Source organism: Poecile atricapillus, chromosome 19, assembly GCF_030490865.1.
Source record: "Poecile atricapillus isolate bPoeAtr1 chromosome 19, bPoeAtr1.hap1, whole genome shotgun sequence".
In the NCBI taxonomy this organism is placed as follows: Eukaryota; Metazoa; Chordata; class Aves; order Passeriformes; family Paridae; genus Poecile; species Poecile atricapillus.
Window position 1 is genome coordinate 7442754 of NC_081267.1, and position 22940 is coordinate 7465693.

The following is a 22940-nucleotide window of genomic DNA, read 5'->3' on the forward strand; positions in this document are numbered from 1 at the left end:
AGACCATCAGTTTTTGTATATGCCCAATTGCCCCAAACCATTGCTTGGCAGAGATTTGTTGTCATCGTTAAATGTCAGAATTATATTCGAAAATGGGAGGGTAAAATTAGAGGTTCCAGGAGAAGAAATTGCTAAATTGTTTGTAATAAAAGAAATTGATCCCTCTCCTATTCCTATTGAAGTAGATCACGCTGTGGTACCTTGGGTATGGGAGTCGGGGAACCCGGGGAAATCAAAAGCTGCTCAGCCGGTGGTAGTAGAATTAAAAGAAGGTGCTCAGCCAGTGAGAATAAAACAACACCCAATCAAATTAGAAGCTAAACAGGGTGTCGCTCCTTTGATAACTCAGTTTTTAGCACAAGGAATTTTGCAGGAATGTGAATCAGACTTTAACACTCCTATTTTTCCAGTTAGAAAACCAAATGGTAAGTATCGGCTAGTGCAGGATTTAAGGGCAATTAATAATATTGTCAAAGACATTCACCCAGTGGTTGCCAATCCGTATACTCTATTAACATCTGTGTCAGAAAAATTTAAATGGTTCTCTGTTATTGATTTGAAAGATGCTTTCTTCTGCATCCCTCTGGCATTGGAAAGTAGGAAATATTTTGCATTTGAATGGGAAAATCCTGACACTGGAAGGAAGAGACAGCTCACCTGGTCTCGACTGCCGCAAGGATTCAAAAACAGCCCTACAATATTTGGAAATCAATTAGCAAAGGAATTAGAAGAATGGAAGACTGCTGAGGTAAGAGAGTTACCCTCCTCTTATGTTGTTCTCCAGTATGTGGATGATATCTTTTTGGCAACAACAGAAAAAGGATTGTGCCTGAAATTGACTATTGCTTTGTTGAATATGTTGGGCCAGGCTGGCTACCGAGTGTCAAAAGAAAAAGCACAGCTGATAAAAGAGAGTGTAATATATTTGGGATGTGAAATCACCCAAGGCCAGAGACGATTGGGAGTCAATCGAGTGGAAGCTATTTGTGCTATTCCCCTTCCCAGGAACCATCAGGAACTAAGGTCTTTTCTGGGAATGGTGGGATGGTGCAGGCTGTGGATTCTGAATTTTGGACTTCTAGCCAAACCATTATATGAAGCTCTGAAAGAACCGCAGTTGAGCTGGGATCGACCGAGGAAAAAGGCCTTTGAAGACTTGAAACAAGCCTTGAGAGAAGCTCCGGCCTTAGGCCTTCCCGATTTAAATAAAGACTTTCAGTTGTACGTAAATGAAAGACAGAAACTGGCACTGGGAGTGCTAGCTCAGAGACTTGGTTCATGGAAACGCCCAGTAGGGTATTTTTCGAAACAACTAGATACAGTAAGTGCTGGTTGGCCGTCATGCTTGCGGGCAGTTACGGCCACAGTGATCCTCATCCAGGAAGCCAGGAAATTAACTTTGGGCAGGAAAATAGAGGTATTTGTGCCTCACATGGTACTGGCAGTCCTGGAACAAAAGGGGGGACACTGGCTTTCATCCAGCAGGATGCTGCAATACCAAGCAATCCTGAGAGAACAAGATGATGTGGATCTAAAAATGACTAATCATGTTAACCCAGCAGAATTTCTCCGCAGTGAGCAGGAAGAAGGAGAATTGGCACATGACTGCATGGAAGTGATTGAACAAGTGTATGCCAGCCGAATGGATTTGAAAGATGTTCCAATGGAAGATCCGGATTGGGAACTGTTTACCGACGGGTCCAGCTTCGTAGAAAATGGTACCAGGTATGCGGGATATGCAGTGGTAACAGTTACCACTGTAGTGGAAGCAAAGGCCTTGGTCCCTGGAACGTCAGCTCAGCGAGCTGAGATCATTGGACTCACTAGAGCCCTAATATTAAGTTCCGGAAAGAAAGTGAATATATGGACTGATTCTAAATATGCTTTCGGGGTTGTGCATATTCATGGTGCCCTGTGGAAAGAACGAGGGTTATTGAACTTTCAGGGAACTACCATCAAATATAGAACTGAAATTCTAGCCTTGCTAGATGCAGTACACCAACCTGAAAAGGTTGCAATAATGCATGTGAGAGGTCACCAGAAGGAAGAAGGAAAAATATATCGAGGAAACAGATTGGCTGATGTCACAGCACGAGAAGTGGCCAGAGAAGTGTGGACCCAAATGGCCCTGATACCCACTAAGGTGAGTCCTGTAACTCCACATTTGACTCAAGAACCGAAGTATTCCCCAGATGATGAAAAACTAGCGTCACTGCTGAGAGCACAGAAGAATGCAACTGGATGGTATGTAACAGCCATGGGACAAGTTGTGGTTCCCACCCGAATTATGAGAGCCATCTTAGAGACTGAACATAATAAATGCCATTGGGGAGCAGAAGCATTGGTAAAATTTCTAAAGAAAGAAGTAATTTCTAACCAGATGTTAACATTGGCAAAACGGGTGAATGCCACGTGTCCAACTTGTTTAAAGAATAATCCAATAGTTAGGAAGCAGATCCAGTTGGGAAAATTAGAGGTGGGACCAGAACCAGGAGATTTGCACGTGCAGGGTGATCAGACAATATTTAGTTATATCATGTCACTAAGCAAAACTCTTAATGCTTTAAGGGGAACCTTGCAGTAGAACCGACCTTTACCACTGGAAAATCCGGTGCATGACATTCAACCAGGAGACCAAGTCTATGTGAAGAATTGGTCCACCCACCCCTTGAAAGAGACATGGGACGGGCCCCGCTAAGTGATCTTGACAACTTACACTGCAGTAAAGGTCGAAGGAATCGACTCATGGATCCACTACACCCGAGTCAAGAAAGTCCCTGTACAATGGGAGACTCAGATAGTCTCTCCAACTCGGGTGATCTTTCGCAAAAAGTAGCCTTTTTGATTGTATTGTTGCTGGTAGTAACGAAACCAATTCCTGTTAACAGCTCTACTGTGGTTGCAGTTACCGAACCAGTGGTTGGTGTTATGGAAAGAATGGATGTGAACCTGACCCATAACCAGAAAACTGAAGTCCAGAATGTGCAAGCAACCTGGAAGGAAGGTGCTGATTATCCAGAAGCAAATATTGTCACAGTTTGGGGTAAGGATGCACAAAAGACCAGGCCTAGAGAGCTGAGAGATACAGAAGTAGCTGTACATCAAAGTCACGAACAAGAGAATTTAGTAGTAGGATTGATTAGAGATTTTGGAAAAGTCCAAAATGTGTCTCGAATTACAGCATGCTTGCCCCTCCCACAAGCAGCAGGAGAACCAATTCCGTGGGGAATAATTCCCATTCCATTACTACCTGAGACGACAGACAACACATCTACAGTATGTCAAAAGACTGTCCAAAAGGTAATTGTCCGACCTGAGGAAGATTGTATGAAACTGCCCAACAGCCAATTTACCCGCATAAGAGGGTTTAACAATGTAGGGTGGTGTCAGTATAATGAGTTGCAAGATTGCCAAAATATCACAAGCCAGACTACACAGTGGGATGAGTGGAAAACCGTATGGGGTCCGAGTTTACTAGAACATTATAGTTATATTGGAGCAGTGGACTGGTGTATACAATGGACAGGAAGTAAAAATCAAACCCCGGAAGAAGTCTATAGAACAAGGACCTCTACAAGAGACATTAAAGCAGCTAAAGAAAATTGGAATTGTACTAAAGTCATTACATGTGATACCCCTGGAAGCCAGATTAGCCTGGCTCCTCTTAGAGTACTACTTAAGTGGGGATGTGAATGCAGGAAATTTAATCATACAATTACAGGAGAAGCATCCGGCAACAGTGGAATCAGACGAGCGGTAAGTTGTAGAGTTACTACTGTCAAAAGTCCAGGGAATTTAGTCTGGGTAATGGGACATGGACAATGGACTACGCATATTCCTATAGATGGGCCTGTGACACAAATCACTCTGGGAGTCCCGACCCTCTGCCCCCTGTGGAAACAATCAAAATTAAAACCTAAACGAAAGAAAAGAGAAGTAGATGAATTTGCTGAATTAGAAGATGAATGGCATGAACCTGATGGTGGAGTTAAATTTGGGTGGGCTTTAGAATCACTATTTGCACCTATAGCCTCCTATAGGAACAGAGAGATGCTATACAAATTGCTAGGGCAGACTGAGAGATTGGCAGCAGCCACTAAGAAAGGATTTAAAGACATGAATCTGCAATTACAAGCCACATCCCGAATGACTTTACAGAACAGTATGGCACTGGATATGCTATTGTTAAAAGAGCATGGAGTGTGTCAGTATCTAAAAAGAAAAATTGACCATTGCTGCATCCATATTCCAAACGTGACCATTGAAGTAGAAAAAGACATTTCTCAATTGGAAATGACTGAATCCAAAACAAAAGAAATTGAAAAAGAAGCACAACATAATTGGATCGGAGCAATATTTGAGTCTTTAGGACTTCAGGTTTCTGGATGGGTTTCGTCAGTGATACAGTATATTTTGTTATTTGCAGTCTTGTTACTAATCATTTGGTTAGCCTATAAGTGTGTTTTAGGAGTCGTCGAAAAGGAAACAAGACGCACCAGAAGAGTGATAAAAGCCTTGGCAAGAACCAATGAGATACGTCTCAATGAAAGACGCCGACCTCCCCCGAAATATGAAGATGTCGTTGGGCAAGATAATCCAGCATTTGAGAGAACCCACGAGGACTAAGGGTTGAGCATTCTTGCAGAAGATTGAAGAATGCTCAAAAGGGGGGAAATTGTTGCCATTTAATTCAATAAAATGCAATATTAAGATAGTAGCAAACGTTAACAGTTAGCATTAGTTGACATTAGTAGTAGTCATGCTAAGGCTTGGTAGGCCGCATGTAACCTGCAGATGAACTGTATAGCAGATATTGCAATGTAAGCAGTGTAACTAGGAGATAATCTAAGGAATGTACCTGTTGGCAGAATTTAAAGGTTAAAGAGATAATCGTACCAAGTAGTGAAAGTTTGTGATGATGAAGAAAGCATGTAGAAAACATATAAAAACCCTGTGATTTTTCTGTGAAATGGGGCTCTGTCTTTGGACGCTAGTCCACAGGCTCCCGGGCCTCAATAAAGCACCGCATAAATGACTTCGGTTGTTTGTGTTTTCTTCGGATCGGGCAACAGTACTGAGTTGGATTCAGTGACATTGAGTGGTTTTGAGGTGAAAGATCGAACCCTCTTGTCTCTTTGAGTGCCAAGAAATGGAGACAACTACACCAAATAACCCCACAACCCCCAAATACTCCCAAGTATCTCCCAGATTCCCTTGAAGCACTAGTAAAATGTGAGGTTTTAGATGCCTTTGATGAATTTATTGATTTTTACCACTATTTCTCTGTTCTAAATAGAGAAAGATGAATCAAAAGATAATTGAAACCAAAATAAAATGATCTCCAGCCCAGTGTGTGCCCAACACAGATCACTGGGAACGTGGGTCATCAGGGCTCTGCCCAACGTGGGTCCTCCCATGGGGGATGGAGCTGGGGCAGCGCACGAAGCTCTTCCTGCACTTGGGGCACTCACAGGGCTTCCCTTACCGGTGCCTCTGTTGGTGTTGGGTCAAGTGAGATCTCTGGGTGAAGCTCTTCCCACACTGGGGACACTCGTAGGGCCTCTCCCCAGTGTGGATGCGCCGGTGGGTGATGAGGTGGGAGTTTCGCTTGAAGCCCTTCCTGCACTCGGGGCAGCGGAAGGGCCTCTCATCTGTGTGAATCCGCTCGTGCCTGAGGAGAGTGGAGCTCCTCTGAAACCTCTTCCCACACTGAGGACACTCGTAGGGCCTCTCCCCAGTGTGGATCATCTGGTGGATGATCAGTTTGGACCTCCGGCTGAAGGTCATCCCACACTCCCGACACTCATAGGGACGTTCCCCAGTGTGGATCCTCTGGTGGCAGATCAGGCTGGAGCTGTGGCTGAAGCTCTTCCCACACTGGGGACACTCGTAGGGCCTCTCCCCAGTGTGGATGCGCCGGTGGGTGATGAGGTGGGAGTTTCGCTTGAAGCCCTCCCCACAGTCAGGGCAGTGGAAGGGCCTCTCATCCGTGTGAATCTGCTGGTGCTTGAGGAGATTGGAGCTGCTGTGAAACCTCTTCCCACACTCAGGACACTCGTAGGGCCTCTCCCCAGTGTGGATGCACTGGTGGATGATGAGCTGGGAGTTGAAGCTGAAGCCCTTCCCACATTCCCCACACTCGTAGGGCCATTCCCCAGTGTGGATCATCTGGTGGCAGATCAGGCTGTTGCTCTGGCTGAAGCTCTTCCCACACTCCAAACACTTGTAGGGCTTCTCCCCATCCTGAAGCTGCTCATGGACCACCAGCTCAGAGCCCTGGCTGGATCTCTGGCCGCCTTCCCGGCACAGGGTGGGTCTTTCCTCCTCAGAGCACCCTGGGATGGGTTTGGAGCCCCTCCTCCTGCGGGATCTCTGGGACTTTTCCTCCCCATTGTATTCCTGCACTGTGGTACCGCTGAAAACGGCCTCTTCCATGAGGTTCTGCTGTGGGGATTTCTCCTCCCTGGTCTCCATCCTCAGCTCCTTGTCTGGGGGAGGAAGGACAAGGAGAGGATGGGATTTGCCTCCGTGCCAGAGGGAAGGGGAAGGAGATCCCCCCAGTGCGTCCCCGGCAGGACGGCGTCGGCAGCGGGGTTGTCCTGCAGCCGGGGGCCATGCTGGGCTGGGAGATGGAGCAGGAGAGAGGGGGAAAGGGGCACTGACTTCCTCCTCACCTGCCTGGGTGTCCTGGGGCATCTTCCTCTTCCTCACAGCCTCCTTTTCCATCCAGCCAAGGTTTGGGAATGGGAAATCCTGGTTTGGGGAAATACAAGGGATGAGCACATTGAGTTGATGTCCCACATTGTCCACACATTGATGTCCCTCTGCCAAAGTCCATCTCTAGATGTCACCGAACATCTGGCGTCTATAAAAAGCTCCCAAACTCCAAGATTCAGCTCTGAAAATGCCTCCCAGGAGTTCCCCATCTCTCCTCTCTCCCCTTTGGTGTTGAGGGGTTCCCCCTGTCCCAGCTGCTGGTGGTCACGCTTGCACTGGGGTACCCTGTCTGCTCTGTCCCTGCCCTCCCCAGGCTGCTGGAAGTGCCAGGAATCCAAAAAGTTCCCCGTTTTTATCTCCTCACTTAAGGATGCTGGGACCTCCCAATATCATCCCAAGGGGCATTTTGTGCTCAGCTTTGGAGTTCTTCATTCTCCAAACATCACCCCCAAAAAAACCCCAACCCAGGAACCCCCCAGGGTATCAGGGCTGAGCTCCCCCACCCTGGTCACCTGTGGGATGGGAGGGTGATGATCCCACGGGTGGGGGGCTCTGAATTCAGGGAGTGCTCAACCTCTTGGTTCCTTCTACTTTCCCTGATCTTCATCTATTCCTCCTCTTCCTCCTGCTCCTCCTCCCTAACTCCACCTTCTTCTTCTACTTCCATCCCCTCTCTCCTTCTTCTTCATCCCTCCTCTTCCATCCCTCCTCCTCCTCCCCCAGGAGCAGTGACACCCTCGGTGCCCCATTCCCAAACCCCTCACAGCCCACGGCAGGAGCGGGGATGGAGCCGGGACAGGTCGGGATGGGCAGCGCGGGGCTCTCCGCTGCTCCCACCCGCTGGGGACGGGGGGAACCCGGCCCGGGGAAAAGGAGAGGGAAACTGGGAAAATTGGGGGCTGCAGATCCAACCTGGGGCTGGCTGGGGACCCTGGCTGGGGACTGCCAGCCCTTGGGGCTGCTCTGGGGAGATGCGGGAGGGGGAACACAGAGAGGGCTGGGGGATCCCAGGAGTGGCAGCACTGGCAGGGACTGGTTTGTACTGGGATCATCCTGGCAGTGGCTGAGATTGCACTGGCTGTGTACTGACATCATACTGGGATCATACTGGGAGCAGCTGGGCCCATGCCAGGAGAGATTGTGATCACACTGAGGGAAACTGGGATCATACTGGGATCATACTGGGATGATACTGGCAGTGAACAGAAGCCTGCAGGGGGCAACTGAGAACAGGTTGAGGGCAAATGGGATATACTGGGAGTTACCAGGATCATGCTGAGGCTGACTGGGAGCACCTGTGAGCAACTGGGGTCATGCCAGGAGCAACTGGCAGGAACTGGGAGTTCCTGGGTGCATGCAGGGGCTAACTGGAAGTAACAGGACTTATACTGGGATGAACTGGGATTCTGCTGGAGGTGAATACGATCATACTGGCAGGGAGTCCAACTCCACTGAGGCTGACTGGGAGTGGTTGTGAGCAAATGGGATCATGCTGGAAGGAATTGGGAGGGACTGGGAATATGCCCTGCGCTCCCCAGAACCCCAGCATCGCCCCCCATGGGTCCCATGTGTCCCCCAGACCTTTCAGGATCCCCGAGTGCCCCCTCAGCGCCCGTTCGGGACCCCCCAAAGCGTCCCTGGATCCCTGAATGCTCCCGACCCCACAGATTCCCCTTCCAGCCACTGCTGGGAATTCATCTCCCATCATCCCACAACACAGTTCCGCGCCCAAACCTCCTGCCGTGCCCCGCGCCCTAAAGAGCCCGGTTACAGCTCCCCAGGTTCCCCCCAAGTGCTCCCGAGCCGTATACATTCACCCCCAGCACCTGCAGCACGGCTCGGACGCAAAAGTTTTGTCCAAGCGCTTCCCCACACCGCCAAACGCGCCTTCCCAGCCACTTCCGGGACTACAGCTCCCATCATGCTCCGCGGCGCCCATAGAGCGCTATTCCAGCCGGGACTGCATCTCCCATCATGCCCCGCGCCTCACCGGAACCCATTGGAGCTGCGCCTACAACTCCCGTGATGCTCCGCGGCCCCATTAAACCGTATTATACCGGCGCCTACAACTCCCATCATCCCCCGCGCCCCATAGATTCCCTGTTACAGCCCCCCAAGTGCCCGCCCGGACCCCGAAGGGCCCCCAGATTCCCCTCCCTGACCTCCAAGTGCCCCCCTGGACCCCCAAGTGCTTCCCCGGATCCCGAATTGTCCCACAGAATCCCTAAGTGCCCCTTCAAGTGCCCACCCGGCTCCCCCAAGTGTCCTCCAGACCCCCAGGTTCTCTCTAAATTCCCTCCCCAGACCCAAAACTGCCCCAAATGTTCCCCAGAAAAGTCCCCATGGACCCCAAAGTTGCTCCTTTTACACTGTCTGAGAAAAATTTAAAAAATATGACCAAAGGACTAAAAATAATAATTAGCATAAAGAGGGAGAAATAGTGGTCAATTAATTAATGAAGGGAATTGTGTTACTTTGAACCAAGGACAGATACTATTTTTAGTCGCTAAAAATTTATCAATTCTGTTATAGAAATATAAAAATTAGGTTATAAAAATACAGAATTATTATAAAAAGTAAAATTTTATTTTTATTAATTAATTAGATTTTAATTATAAAGAAAAGTTGATAAATGTTCTCAATGTTTTGGGATGTCAGTCCCAGGTAGGCAATGTCAGACATGCTGAGGCTCGGGGTGAGGAGCAGGTTGTCCAAACAGGGGAAGCCTGCAAGGGGCTCATTCTTCTCTGTGACCAGACCTCCCAAGGAGATTTTCAGCATCAAGATCACTTGGGGAATGCTTCTGTCACCTCTTCTCTCAACTAAAAAATAAAAAAAAATATCTCCTTGATTGTAAAAAAAAAAAAAAAGTGGTGGATTTTCAAATCTTCCTCCTTAACAGAACTCCAAACTGACTCCAAGCAGCTGCACAAGCCTTGGACTTGAAGACAATGGAAGGAAGAGAAAGAGCCCCCGAGGCTTTCTGTATTTTAATGAACCCCAGGCTGGATTTGGGGCTGAGTCCAGGACCCTCAGGCACTGAGAGAAGGTTGAAGGAGCTGCTCAAGGAGTCAGAAGCAAAACTCCAAGTCCCTTGGAGCATCCCTGGGCCCCACTGACTGCCGGCTCCTGGCACACTCAGCCATGGCATGGTCCAGTCTCACGCTGGGACACCTCCTGCACCAAAATTCTACCCTGGCAGGGACTTTTCTTTCTCCTCCCCTCCAGGCTGAACCTGCCAAGCTGCACTTTGGGGAGGTTTCCTTCTCTTGCCACTGCCCAGGAAAGCTGTGTCTCCTGCTGTTCACAAACAGAGAAGGGCTGCTGGGGGATGTGGGGGTTGGAGGCTGCCTGGGGTACAGTGACCATGAAATCATCGAGTTTTGAAATATTCTGTGAAAGAAGGAGGGGCATCAACAAAACTCCTACACTGGACTTAGGAATAACAGACTTCAGCCGACTAAGGATACAGATTTGGGGAGTACCAAATCAGATAGTGATTTTTTTAAGGGCAACAGCCTTTTAAATCAAAGCATTCCGGGAAGGATGGACACACTTCAAGAAAGAAATCTTGAAGGAGCAGGAACAGCCTGAACTTCTCTGATGAAAAATGAGCTAGTGAGGAAAATGATTGGCCTGAGTGGGCAAGGAGCTTTTGGAGGAACTCAAGGAAAATATGAGGATGAATCACCTTTGGACAGAGGGGCAGGGAAATCAGGAAATGTTTAAGGATGTCATTAGGTCATGCAGAAAGAAAAGGAGAGAGGTGAAAGCTCAATTAGAACTTAACCTGGATCCCTCTATGAAGGATAATAAAAATGTTTTTATAAATACATTAATGGCAAAAGGAAGGCTATGGACAACCTCCATTCCTTAGGGGAGATATGGTTACCAAAGATGAGGAAAAGGCTGAGGTACTCAACACGTTCTTTGCCTCAATATTTAATAAAACATAAACATGAAATTTTAAATATTTAAAAAGATTAAATAAATAAAACCACCTTTTCAACATCAAGACAGGTTTTCCTCAGGACAAGTGTTCTCCTGAGCTGGTAGATGGGGACAGGGAGCAGAACAGCCCCCTGTAATCCAGGAGGAAGCAGTCAGAGACCTGCTGAGCCACTCTGATGCTCACAGGTGGATGGGATGGGATGGGATCCATGCTAGGGGGATGAGGGAGCTGGTGGATGAGCTCCCCAAGCTGCTCTCCATCATTTCTCCTCATCAGTCCTGGCTCACTGGGGAGGTCCCAGAGGACTGGAGGTGCCAGTGTGAGCCCATCCCCAAGAAGGGCTGGCAGGAGGCTCTGGGGAACTGCAGGCCTGTCAGCCTGAGCTCGGTGCCTGGTGAGGTTTTGGAACAGATCCCCTTGAGTGCCATCCCATGGCACCTCCAGGATGGCCCAGGGCTCAGACCCAGCCAGCGTGGCTTTAGGAGGGGCAGGTCCTGCCTGACCAACCTGATCTCCTTTTATAACCAGCTGACCCGCCTGGTGGGTGCGGGAAAGGCTCTGGATGTGTCGAGCTGGACTTCAGCAAGGCCTTGGACACGGAGAGCCACAGCATTCCCTGGAAAAGCTGCAGCCCACGGCTTGGACAGGAGCACTCTTTGCTGGCTGCAGAACTGGCTGGAGGCCGGGCCCAGAGAGTGGTGGGGATGGTGCTGCATCCAGCTGGTGTCCAGTCCCTGGTGGTGTCCCCAGGGATCTGTGCTGGGCCCAGTCCTGGTTAATATCTTCACTGAGGGTCTGGCTGAGGGGGTCGAGTCCAGCACTCACAAATTGCAGATGACACCAAGCTGGCTGCGAGTGGGGATCTGCTGGAGGGCAGGACAAGGAGACACAGCCTTAAGCTGCACCAGGGCAGGTTTAGGCTGGACAATAGGAAGGAGTTCTTCCCAGAAAGGCTGATTGGGAATTGGAATGGGCTGGCCAGGGGGGAGGTGGCAGAGTCACTGTCCCTCTCTAGTGGTCTGGGGGAATGACATCAATCTCTGCTTAATAACTGATTTTGCTTTAAAACAATTGCTTCAGAATTTCTTCCTGTTACACCCTGAGTGTGGTGGTTTTGTATTAGTTGATATTTGGTGAGGAGGGAAGAAGCCACCCATGCAAATGATTTTTCTAGGAGGGGGCTGCTAAGAGCTTCCTCTGTGCTTAGCAAAACCAATAGCTGGCTGGCTCTGAGAATTGACAACCTATGAAACCATTTAGAAGCTGTATCCTCCTGTGTGAAATCCCCATTTTAAAGACAGGCAAGGCCAGGAAAGCTCTCTGTTGTTTCCAGCTGTGAAGAGTTAACTGGGTGCTGGTCAGGCCGGCCCTGCTCCAGCCTGGCCTGCACCGAGCCGGGCTCCGCCAGGCCCCAGGAGCGGCTCTGGGCTGGGCCAGGCCCCTTCACCACGGCCCGTGCGGCCCCAGCGGCTGCCGGGCACAGGGAGGGGAAGCCATCGGCCCGCAGCTGGAATTGAAGGGAGCAGGGGCCTGGGACCAGCCATGGGGGCAGAACAGCCACGACTGTTCTGGCCGGGCCCCCTGAGATCTTGGCACAGCCCCAGCGCTGCCTGAAATCCATCACCGTGACTGCTTTGGCCACTGCCCGGCAGAAACCATCATGAGCATCTGCAGGTCTGGGTGAGATATTAACTCTTTCTGTGCACAGATGAGACCTGCAGACCTCGATCCTCCCCTTGGGTGAGAGGAAAGGACAGAGTGGGAGACTAATGCCACAAGTATGGTAGGCTACACCTGTCTTCATATGTCATTGAATTAGAGAAAAACTCTCTCCAGGGCAAATTATGCAACACTGTGCCTCACAATCCATCAACCTTAATTAAAGTGAGAGGTAGGTCTTAATTACAATCCAATTAGAGCAAATCAACTTTGTGTGAATGGCAAGAAGAATTTGCTTGTCAACAGATGAATATGTCCCACTCAAGAATGAACAAAATCTGCCTTTACTTGGAAGAAAGTAGACATGGAGCAATGCAGTATTTGGGTTTTATCCAGTGATAAATGGGGCAAGAAGCTGTAACAACTCATCTGTTTTGCAGAACACAAGTACTGATACAGCCAATAGTGCACCCACATTGAAGGGATCTTCAGGACATTCCTTTATTTTTTAGAAAGGAATGGGCAGTAAAACGCTGGCATTTATCTGAACTGGAAGCCATGTTCCTCTCCTGTTTCTCCTTGAGCACACTGTTCTCTGCAGACTTCACTGTGCAGCCCATCAATCCTCTCTTGGCCAACAGCTAAATGGCACAACTACCAAAACACAGGTGCCAGCATCATCACCCCAGCATTATTCCAGCACTGCTCTGCTGGTGCACAGGAGCACAGAATGGCTTGGCTTGGAAGGGACATTTAAAGGCCATCTAGTACAGTGAGCATGGACAACTTTAGATCAGGTTGCTCAGAGCAGGAGCTTGAATGTCAGCAGGGATGGATGCCCACCTCTCTGGGCAACCTGTTCCAGGGTTTCAAAACCCCCAGTGTAAAAAATGTGAGTTTCTTTCTTATATCTAGTCTGAGGCTATTGTCTTTTAGATTGATAACATTCCCCCTCAGTCTTATCACAACAGGCCCTACTAAAAATTCTGTCCTGTCTTTTTTACAAGCCCCCTTAAAGTACTGAAAGGTAGCAATCAGGTCTCTGTGGAGCCTTCTCTCTTCCAGGCTGAACACCCCCAGCTATCCCAGCCTGTCTCCAAAGCAGAGGGGCTCCAGCCCTCAGAGCGTTTTGTCCCTCCTCTGGACCAGCTCCAACAGGACCATGTCCTTCCTGTGCTGGGCACCCAGAGGTGGATGCAGTACTCCAGGTGGGCTCGCAGCAGAGCAGAGGGGTGGTGGAATCACCTCCTTCAAGCTGCTGGGCACCCTCCTTTGGATGCACATGGCTGGCTCATGTCCAGCCTCTCACCTTGCAGCAGCCACAAGTCCTTCTCAGCAGGGCTGCTCTCCATCCCTTCATCCCCCAGCCTGTGAGATCAGCTGGGCTGGGACCCTGTCATAGCCCTTGGACAGAGCTGCAGGGCAGGATGAGCTCCCTAGTGAAGAAGGCAGATCCCACTCCCCACACAATTCCACCCTGGCCATGAGGTCACAGCAGCCTGTGGGGTGACAGCAGGCTGAGGTGACAGCAGGCTCTGAGGTCACAGAGGTCCCAGAGCCCCGTGGTTGCACAGCACCACAAGGACCGAGCAGTCAGTCCTTGACCACGACTGTTGTGGCAGCAGCGGCGGCGGCAGCAGCGGTGCTGACGTTGGGACAGCGGTGTCAGGACAGTGGTGGCAGCAAGATCTGCAGGACTGGCAGTGGGCAAGGCACCATGGCCTTTGCTCTGCGCCTCCTCCTCCTGCTCCTCCTGGCAGTGGCCCTGCCTGACAGGGCTGCCCAGGCTGCTCCATGGCGAGCAGGGCGAGCAGGTGAGCCCGCGGCCTCGGTCCCCTTTCCAGAGACAGTGCTCCCTTCTCCCTGGGAAGCATTGGGGATGGTTTTCCCCAGGACTGAAGGGAGGGTTTCCTCTGTGGGAGGGAGAGAGGCCTCAGGGGCCCTGGGCTGGTCCTGCTGCCCCTCCAGAGATGTTGCACGGGGCCTGCAAAGAGGGTGGAGAGTGACCAGAGCCAGCCCAGAGCTCCCCAGGCCCCTCTGCAGCTTTGGCCATGTCCATTGACATCTGGCTCCCACAGCCTTACCCAATCACCTTGCAGTGCCCAGTTCCCTAAGGCAGAAGGGGGTCCCAGCACACCATGGAATGATTCTGATCTGTGCTCCCTTCCAGATGAGGGTGGTAGGAAGATTTCTCAGGCAGCTTGGCTTCATGATGATTTTCTGCCTCTGGAGCCCCATGCAGGTATGTTCTCACTGTCCCAACAAGGAATAATCATTGACAACCTGGCAGGAACCAGGTGACAGAAGCTTCTGTGGCTGTTGAGTTACAGGTGTGTCTGCAGCGAGGATGTTTCAAGCTCCTTTGCTGGTTGCTGCACACAAGCCCAGCTCCCATCACAGGGGTGAGTGGTGTGTCCCTGCTGATCCCACAGGCTGAGGCCTGGTTCTGTGGGATCCATTCATCTGAAATGGAAATACTTTCTGTTAAGGTTCTCCTAGAGGGAGGAACAAACCTACAGAAGACAAGATGCTGAGTGAACTGGATAGACACCATGGTGGGTCCATGTCCCTCAGCCTTCTCCTGAGACTCAGCAGCTGGGGGCTTTCCCTGCACATCTGGACACGCTGTGCCCAGCATGGCAGGAAGGGATCCATGTCAGCGTCACTGCCCCACTGCTGCTTTCACGGCCTGCAGGGCTGTTTTCCAGCCTGGCCTGGCTGCAGCTTCTCCCCAGCCTCTGCAGGAAGGCATTTGGCATCAGCTGACAGGGAGCCCAAACTGCACCGTGGTCCATGCACACCCTGAGATCCCCTGCAATTTCCCAGTCTTGGGGTAGATGTGGAATGGCAGCTCTTTGGAGGAGGGAGGGCCCTGGCCTGGCTCCAAAGTTTTGATGGCTTCCTGAACCTTATCCATGACTTTGACAAGTATTGCCTCTTGAACATGCCACCTTCCTGTTGGGGAACAGCCCCACCTGATCCAGCTGTGGCTCTTCCTTTCTCCAGAGATGAACCCAAAGGCTGTGCTGAACGCAGCGTTTCCCGGAGGAAGCAGTGGCTCATGGGCAGCCTCTGCTGCAGGAAGGGATGCCATGCCAGGCACAGTCACAGTTCCAGGAGGTAATTGCTGTGTCTCTGGGCCTGAGCCCTGCTGAGGCTTGAGCTGCCATCTCTGCTGCTTGGCCGTGTGAGCACAGTGCAGAGGAATTATCCTGAGCAGGCTCAGGTCACTTGGCTACTGAGCAGTCTTGCTGGGGTCCCTCCATGGGAGACACGTCCCAAAACCTGGCAGCTGCTGCAAGGGGTGCCCATGGTGGGGAATGGGCTGAGGGGGAGGGTAAAGCTCCAGTGTGTCCTGACAGGGCGTGGCTCTGTCCCCTTGGGCTGGGGGAGCTGTCCCAGCTGAAGGAGAGAGGGCAGGAGGGAGGTTCCGTTACCTGTGGCACTGAATGCTGCGGTTTGGCCCAAGGCCTTGGGGTTTCCTCTGTGGGAGGGAGAGCCCATGGGCCCTGGGCTGGTCCCACTGCCCCACCAGGGATGTTGCACAGGGGCTGCAAAGAGGGTGTTGAGAGTGACCAAAGCCAGCCCAGAGCTCCCCAAGCCCCTCTGCAGCTTTGGCCATGTCCATTGACATCTGGCTCCCACAGCCTTACCCAAACCCTTTGCAGTGTCCAGTTCCCTAAAGCAGAAGGGGATCCCAGCACACCATGGAATGGTTCTGATCTGTGCTCCTTTGTAGACAAGCGTGGTAGGAAGATTTCTCCAGCAGCTTGGCTTCATGAAGATTTTCTGCCTCTGGAGCCCCATGCAGGTATGTTCTCACTGTCCCAACAAGGAATAATCATTGACAACCTGGCAGGAACCAGGTGACAGAAGCTTCTGTGGCTGTTGAGTTACAGGTGTGTCTGCAGCAAGGACATTTCAAGCTCCTTTGCTGGTTGCTGCACGCAAGCCCAGCTCCCATCACAGGGGTGAGTGGTGTGTCCCTGCTGATCCCACAGGCTTGAGCCCTGGTTCTGTGGGATCCGTTCATCTGAAATGGAAATACTTTCTGTTAAGGTTCTCTTAAAGGGAGGAACAAACCTACAGAAGACAAGATGCTGAGTGATCTGGATAGACGCCATGGTGGGTCCATGTCCCTCAGCCTTCTCCTGAGACTCAGCAGCCGGGGGATTTCTCTGCACATCTGGACACGCCATGCCCAGCACAGCAGGAAGGGATCCATGTCAGCCTCACTGCCCCACTGCTGCTTTCATGGCCTGCAGGGCTGTTTCCCAGCCTGGCCTGGCTGCAGCTTCTCCCCAGCCTCGCCAGGAAGGCATTTGGCATCAGCTGACAGGGGGCCCAAACTGCAGCACAGGCCATGCACACTTAGAGATCGCTTGCAATTTCCCAGTCTCAGGGTCGATCTGGTGTAGGGGCTGTTTGGAGGAGGGAGGGCCCTGGCCAGCCCAAATAACCTGGCCTTTCTCCTGATCCTTATCCATGACTTTGACAAACATTGCCTCTTGAACATGCCACCTCCCCAATGGGGAATGGTTCTGTCTGATCCAGCTGTGGCTCTTCCTTTCTCCAGATATGAACCCAAAGGCTGTGCTGAAGGCAGCGTTTCCCGGAGGAAGCAGTGGCTCATGGGCAGCCTCTGCTGCAGGAAGGGAGGCCATGCCAGGCACAGTCCCAGGAGGTAATTGCTGTGTCTCTAGGCCTGAGCCCTGCTGAGGCTTGAGCTGCCATCTCTGCTGCTTGGCAGTGCCTGCCTTTCAGGGATTTTGCACAGAGCATGGAAAAGGTGTTGAGAATGTCCAGAGCCAGTCCAGAGCTCTCCTCAGGCCCCTCTGCAGCTTTGGCCATGTCCATTGACATCTGGCTCCCATGGCCTTACCTGACCCCCTTGCAGTGCCCAGTTCCCTAAGGCAGAAGGGGATCCCAGCACACCATGGAATGGTTCTGATCTGTGCTCCCTTCTAGATTGGTATCGTGGCATGGAGCATCTGCAAGTGCTGGTAAATGGCGATTTGAAGACCTTGCCAGATGCTGGAAGCAAGTTCTCAATGTCCCTTTCTGCACAGAATAATCAGTATCAAGGTGGCAAGAGCTCACTCATGTGCCGTTTCCCTCAAGAGTCTGAAGGTTGATGGATTCTGGAAACCTTGCCCCATTCCCTTCTGGAGCCCTGAGTGATTCCACAGCATCGCTGTCAGTGGGAGGAAGGAGCATTTAGCTGTCAATCTTCTTCCCGTGTGCAGTGCCAGTGTCTCCTTCCGTTTGCTCTGTGCAGCCACGGAGAAGAGCAGAGAGGGAAGGGCTGGGCCCAGAGCTGTGCCCCGGGGCTGTGCCTTGTGTGGCTCCTTTCTGGCCCCAGGGAGCCTGAGATGCTCCCACTCTAGCTGCCAAGCCCTGGTCCTGCCTGGGGCTCAGTTCAGAGCTGCTGGCAGCTCCAGCGAGTCCTTTCTCGCCTGACTGCCATGCAAGGGGCTCCTTCCATCCCATTGTGGGGCCACTGCAGGCACGTGGTCCCCCTGCTCCTGCTCCTGAGTGGAAGGCAGAGATAAGGGAGTGCCTTGGAGGGCAGCAGTCACCCAGGTGCACTCACTGCCACTCCAGCCTGAAGAAGAATCTTCAGCAGTGTCACAGGAGCTGTTCTGTCCTGACTTTCTTTGCAGATGAACCTGATGATGAAGATGATCTGGATTCCCCGTCCATATCGGTTACTGAGCCTGGTGATGAGGAAGATTATGAGGGTAGGTGAAGACCTTTCCCCCTGGGAGAGCTGCCAGCTCAGAGCCCAAAGCTCGGCCAGGGCGGCATCACTGCAGGTGCCAGGACAGAGCTGTGCACGTGTGTGCCCTCGCTCTGTGTGATCCTCTCACTGCTCCTGTGGCTCAGTGCTGCCTGTGCAGATCAGCAGAGATGAGAGAAGCTTCTGTGGCTGTTGAGTTACAGGTGTGTCTGCAGCAAGGACTTTCCCAGCTCCTGAGCTAAATTCTGCAAGCAAGCCCAGCTCCCATCACTGGGGTGTGTGGTGCATCCCTGCTGACCCCACAGGCTGAGCACTGGTTCTGTGGGATCCATTCCTGGAAAATGGAAATACTTTATATTATGGTCCCCTGAGAAAGAAGAACAAACCTATAGGAGATACTAATGTAGCAATGGGGGAACTCAAATATCTGGACATAATCCTGAATGATCTGGAGGGACGCCGTGGTGGGTCCATGTCCCTCAGCCTTCTCCTGAGACTCAGCAGCCGGGGGCTTTCCCTGCACATCTGGACACAGTGTACCCAGCACAGCAGGAAGGGATCCATGTCAGCCTCGCTGTCCCGCTGCTGCTTTCATGCCCTGCAGGGCTGTTTCCCAGCCTGGCCTGGCTGCAGATTCTCCCCAGCCTCTGCAGGAAGGCATTTGGCATCAGCTGACAGGGAGCCCAAACTGCAGCACGGGACGTGAACACCCTGAGATCCCCTGAAATTTCCCAGTCTCGGGGTAGATCAGGTGTAGGGGCTGTTTAGAAGAGGGAGGGCCCTGGAGCATTTCCAAAACCCTGGGCATTTTCCTGACCCTTATCCATGTCCTTGACAAGTATTGCCTGGAGAAGACCAGCACAGCACAGAGAAATTGTGCCATTCAAGCTCAGGGGGTTGAGCAGTCTTGTGCCAAGGGGTGGCAAGGTGCCTGCAGGCTCCAGCTCTGGGGGAAACAGAGAACGTCCTGGCTGTATCCAGCGTGCTGCCAGCTCAGCAGTGGAGCACAGCACAGGCTCACGCTGCCCATTGCTCCCACAGATGCAGCTGGCACCACCAGACAAGCTAACAAGATCTGGAGAAGCATGAGAAGAGTTTTTTGCTGGGGAACACAGTGTTTGATTAAGTTAATGGCCATTGTGGCTGGTGGAGCACTTTTCCTGATGATGTGCTGTGCTGGAATCTGGTATTGCCGGAAGAGAAAACAGTGAGTGTTTTGCTGATCTCTGCCTCAATCAGTTTCTTGAAAGGCTGCTCATAGTCAGGAGACATTCCCAGTGAGGCTGCTGTGGACTTGTGGCTTAAGTTCTTGGTTGCCCAAATAACTCTGCTGAGAGTTCTGCAGCTGCCCAGGCCTTTCATTGGCCTCTTAATTGCTGGGCCTTGTCCTGGGGAGCCCGCTGGGGCTGCAGCCAGTGCTGGCTGCCACTGAGGCTGCCTGGCCAAGAGCAGCCCCAGGAGCAGCGGGCAGAGGCAAAGCAAGGTGGGCAGGAGAAAGAGCGGGGATGAGATTGTCCTTGAAAGGCAGAGGTGCTCTGGGGCCCGCTCCTGGCCAGGGACCCTGCCCAGAGCCATCCCCTGCTCTCCAGGGCCTTGAGGGGCAGCTGTCCAGCTGGGCCAAGCTGTGCCAGCAGCTCCAGCCGTGCTGGGGAGCCTTGGCAGCTCTGGGCCCTGCTGTGCAGGAGGGTCCCTGTGTGCCAGCGGCAGCTGGGGGCCTCAGCCACCTCTTCTCTCCACAGGAGCGCCTCTGCAGCTTCAGAAGAGCAGGCAAAGATTTTAGTCCAAGAGAAGCTGACCTGTTATCCTCGCTCTTCACATCTCTCCCCATCTGCTGTGCTGCAGCTGCATCCCCATCTTGATGGCATCCCAAGACCCACACCTCTCAAGCGAGACCCTCTGCCCCTGAGTCCCCTGGCCCTGGTCCCTGGCCAGGACTGAAATTGGGCAGCCCCTGTGCACCAGAGCAGGGGTTGGCCCATGTTTTTTGTTCTAATAAAGAGATGGAGCTGTCACCCCAGTGTCTGGCTGGTACCACCAGCAAAGCCCACACAGCACCAGCCCTGGCTGAGCTCCATGTCCAGGAGCAGCCGGGGATGCCCACGGTGTGGGCAGGCAGGAGCCAGGCAGGGGCTGCTGTGACCAGTGTTGGGGCCCCGAGGGGCTGGGGGAGCCCATGCTGAGCGTCCCTGGGCTGTGAGGGCACATTTCCTTCAGTGGCATCACCTGGGCCTGCACCTCATGAGGCACACAGGGAAAATTTGGGCTCTCTCCTAAGGTGTGCAGGGATCCCCCATGAGGAGTGCAGTGGGGTTAAATTGAGAGGGTTTTTTACTCTTCTCAGCACAGTAAAGGGGACACTCTTGGCCGAGTTTTGCAAAGCTGGGAGGAAGCCTCTTGTGAGCCTTTGGGTCTGGCCTGTGGGCACAGCGGGCAGGTGGAGCCCATCCCTTGAGGTCAGTCCGGGCTGCTCGGGCCGGGCTGGGCTGGGCCAGGTGAGCCGGGCCATTCTCTGGGGCACAGGAGGCACCCGGGGCTGTAACTGAGGCCGTGGCTTCTCAGCCTGAAGGGAGACTGGCTCTGTTGGTTCAGAGGGCACAGCTCAGATCCCAGTTCCCTTTGTAAAGCTGCTGGGGAAGTGTTGAGGGCAGAGAGTTCCAACCCTTCTCACTGGGAAGCTGGGCTGATGCTGTGGGTTTTTTTAATTTTTTTCCCTCTAAATTTGTGTCCTGGCAGAAAGTTAAGTTTGCTTGCTCTCAGTAAGGCCCTTTTCTGCTTGGTGCTATTATAAATGAAATTAAAATAAGACAACAAGAGCTATTAGGTTAACAGCAATTTAATAACAAGGGAAAAAAAAGATACAATTTAGTGAATTGAATAGAAGGATACAATTAAATAAAAGAATACTGTTTAGTTGCTTGAATAGCAATTTGGTATAAAAGGAAAACAATTTAGTAAAAGAGTACAATTTAGTGAATAACTTCAGATACATAGATATATATTTGTGAATATAATTTGCCAGTAATTATGATTAAAGTATAAGCAAAACTGACCAGGGTACAGGGAGGGCTTCTCACCCCACCTCACATACCAAAACAAAGTAATTCAAACTAAAATTATATACTGTATGCTTATACCTATTCATTAATGTTTCCCATAAGTCTCCTCCTATTTCCAATTCATTGATTTAATATCACTATTCTTCATGGCACATGCTTCACTTGTTGCTAGGGGGTCTTCTGTCTTGTTTTGGTGGTTTTTTGGACGAAGGCTTACACTCATCCTCGTTGTCCTCTGGATAACCTTACAGGCTGTGTGTGCGTACTAAGCGTTGTGTTATGTAAGTAAGCATTGTGCCCCACTAATTAGTCTTATATTTTATAATTTTCAGGCCCTATGCCTAAAGTCGTTCCAACTTCATCCATCTCAAGGTCAATTTTGTCTTAGGGCATTTCTTATCTCAAAACTACATTCTGTACCTTAATTTTAACATGTAACATCTGTAGAGGGCTACATCTGCCTTGTAACACCAATTCCCTTGATTGCTCCTAATAATAACTTTCCAAATAGTTACAATTTAGTTAGCACTAATCATTTCCATTTATTACAGGAGGGTGTGAAAACAGGAGCATTGTTTGGTGTGGCCTCCTCTCTGCCTTTCACACCTTTCAGTGCTTTGACCCAGCCAAGAGCTTTCTCCAAGAGTGCAATGAAGCAGCTGTTCCTGCTCCCAGTTCTGGCTTTTCCCAGTCTCTGACCCTGACTGGTTTTGTCCCTCTTGCTGTGCCCTCTGTTCCCCCAGGGGCTGCCCCAGGCTGAGGGATCAGATCCAGGCACTGCTGCTGCTCCCTGGGGACCAGCCCCAGTTTGGTTGTTGCTGTCAGTGCCAGCAGAAGCGGTGGCTGGAGCAGCGGGTGCTGACAGTGCCCCAAGGCCCGGGGCTGGAGGGGTCCCTGGGCTGGGGCTGGGAGGGAGCTGCCCCTTGTTCTCCCTCTGCCTCACGCAGAGCTGGGCCGGGCACAAGTGGGGCAGCAGAGCCAACAGGGAGCCTGCGAGTCTCTTCCAGCCGTGCCTGCTCAGAGTTTGGCCTTGGAGCTTCAGGTGGGCAAAGGCAGCTGCTCTGCTCCCTCTGCGTGTGCCCGTGTTCAGCAGTGCTGCTCCATCAGTCTGTGCCCAGCAACGGGGAAAAGCCTCAGCCCTGCAGGGCCAGGAGCTGCCGGGCTCTGCCTGAGCAGCTCAGCCAGCGGGAAGGGAGCTGCTCCACACGGGAACCAGGAGCAAAGGACGTGCCTTTTCTAGGACATGTTTTCTGTAAAAAAAAACCCAAATAAACAAAACAAAAAAACAAAACAAAAAAGAAAACATGAAAAAATATGAAAGATAAAAATTACCCCCAAATGTGTAGTGAAAAATGATCTATAACACTGGAGTAAGAAAGAGGTAACTGATCTTTTGAAAAAGAGAACTCAGCTTTGATTTTAGTTACTGAGTTTGTACATGTGCTAGTGGAAAGTGTTATAAATTCACTCGAGAGAGTGTTAAAGTTTAATAAAGGGAAATTTTATTAATTATAGCAAGCAAGCAATAAGCAAATTACAGCGCTGGACAGCCGGGAAGCGATCCCGCTTTGCCGCGGCCGTGCTTCCGTTTTCTTTGTGTCCCCTTTTAATCAGTCTGGCTCTCCGGGCTCTCCTGTGACGTGTCCTTCCTCGGGTCTTTCTGCGCATGCGCCTTCATCGGTCTAGGGGTCCGATCATTCGGTCTTTACCTTATCTTCCTTTAACCTTTCTTCACTGTTCTTTGTAAAGGCTTAGCTCAGTAATTTTTTGGAATTCAAGGAATCTTAGCAAGGCCATGATAAACGTCAGTAGCTAT

The 22940-nt window shown here is 51.3% G+C and overlaps 1 pseudogene; it reads right to left on the reverse strand.

Annotated features, from left to right (window-relative positions):
* LOC131586401 (zinc finger protein 420-like) overlaps positions 1–6270 on the reverse strand; it is a 35791-nt pseudogene extending 29521 nt beyond the window's left edge.
* Between the last annotated feature and the right edge of the window lie 16670 nt (positions 6271–22940).